Below are 2155 nucleotides of genomic sequence, written 5' to 3'. Positions count from 1 at the left end.
GATAAAGCAACATCTCAAGACATCAGTCAGGAAGTTAAAGCTTGGTCGCAAATGGGTCTTCCAAAGGACAATGACCACAAGCTACTTCCAAAGTTGCGGCAAAAGGCTTAAGGACAACAAAGGTCAAAGTATTGGAGTGGCCATCACAAAGCCCTGACCTCAATCCATAGAAAAGTTGTGGGTGAGAACTGAAAAAGCGTGTGCGAGCAAGAGGCCTACAAAACCTGACTCAGTTACACCAGCTCTGTCAGAGAGAATGGGTCAAAATTCACCCAACTTATTGTGGGAAGCTTGTGAAGGCTACCCGAAACATTTGACCCAAGTTAAACAATTTAAAGGCAATGCTACCAAATACTAATTGAGTGTATATAAACTTCTTACCCACTGAGAATGTGATGAAAGAAATACAAGCTGAAATAAATCATTCTATCTAGTATTATTCTGACATTTCACATTCTTAAAATAAAGTGGTATCCTAAACTGACCTAAGACAGGGAATTTTTACAAGGATTAAATTTAGGAATTGTGAAAACTGGTTTTAAATGTATTTTGCTAAGGTGTATGTAAACTTCCGACTTCAACTGTATCTTAGACATTTATCTTGCATTTACTYGAAATGCTGCCTGAAAAATAAATATGATTATGCTTAATTGGACAAATATTTSGSGAATCTCAGATTGTTCTGGCAACTCTCAACTCTTCCTCCCAAATAACTTCATTGGGAGGAAGAATGTTTAGCATGTTTTTTACATTTGTTGAAAAAAATTGTTGTTGCAAAAACTTGATGAAATTTGCAATTTTAGGCCCTTTTTAGACCTATACATACCTCCTGTAACACCCTATAATCGTACATGTACATGATACAGACAACATGTTAGTGTCATTATACTCCTTATACTGTAGTGTTCTCTCAAATATAGAGTATGTCTAGATTCTGAAATACAAAATTTTCATGTTCATTTATTCAACATAAAAAATATAAATATATAAATACAACCCTTTTTGATTTAGCTTATTTTTTGACATTTTTATTTGTAACAATATAATCTTCAAACACGTCAAATGTCCAGAATGGGCTCTATGGTACTTTTAATAATATGACCCACAGGTCATCAATAACAAATCACAGCCCTCCTTTAGGATTGCACATTCAGCAAGTCACCAGCAGAGGAAGTTCCCTTTGAATCCATTTTCCCATTCACTGTGTTGGTGGTGCTCTAAAAATGTATCACACATCCGAATTAGCAGGGAGCCCACTCTGTAAATGTGATGTGCTTGAGAGAGTATATTTGTTCAAAACAATGTCTTACAATGAACCCAATATCCAAAAGGGTGAGTTGAAGATGGAATGAATATTTTGAAGTTGAAATTTATCATTCTAAACTTTTTATTCAGAATCAAGAATTCCGGTATTTTAGAGAGCACAAGGAGCTTTGAATGACACCCAAAAGTCTGCCCTGTGTCCATACACGGTTCACGGTATAAAAAAAAACGGTTAAATATGTATGCCCACTTTCATCCTGATTCTTTCAAAAAATGTTTGATGGTTTAAAATAAAAGTGTAAAAAGGGCATTTCATATCCTAATCTATTGAGAATGCCCAGAACCCCAATCTGAAGGGAATACAAAATATTTCTGCTCACCGCTTCGGCTGTGTCGAATTCCCTTTACAAGTTCCAGTCCTTACGTTACCATAAGAGTGTATTTGCTTATGACTCGTTCTTCGCTGTCGCAACACCCTATGCTCTCTCTCCCCTCTCTCTTCTCCCGTCCTCCAACTACCTCGCCCTCACAGACCAAAGACAGACGACTCTCCCTCAGCTCGACGCCCCATCTGCTCCTCTCCTTCTTTACTCACAACCAATCGCAGAGATCTTTTACTGTCTTCTCCAGACGCCACTACTCCTCCAACACACTACACTTCCCTCCATCCTTGCTCAAGCCTCTGTCTTCTCTCTATACGCACCTCGGCTCTACGTCCAACCTCGTCTGCTCGCTTCCATCGTTCAAACTTACTTACTTGCTCGTACTCACACGCCCATTCATATCTCTCTCGTTCAGGCAAACTAATACCCATATTCAGGCAAAGTATTATAGGTTTAAATTCAACTTTACTAATGTGCATTATAACCCCCTCAAAAAAAATGGGCCGACA

The sequence above is a fragment of the Salvelinus sp. IW2-2015 genome, unplaced genomic scaffold (genome assembly GCF_002910315.2).
Source record: "Salvelinus sp. IW2-2015 unplaced genomic scaffold, ASM291031v2 Un_scaffold1627, whole genome shotgun sequence".
Lineage (NCBI taxonomy): Eukaryota > Metazoa > Chordata > Actinopteri > Salmoniformes > Salmonidae > Salvelinus > Salvelinus sp. IW2-2015.
The sequence above is the reverse complement of the archived record's forward strand: the minus strand, read 5'-3'. Positions refer to the sequence as shown.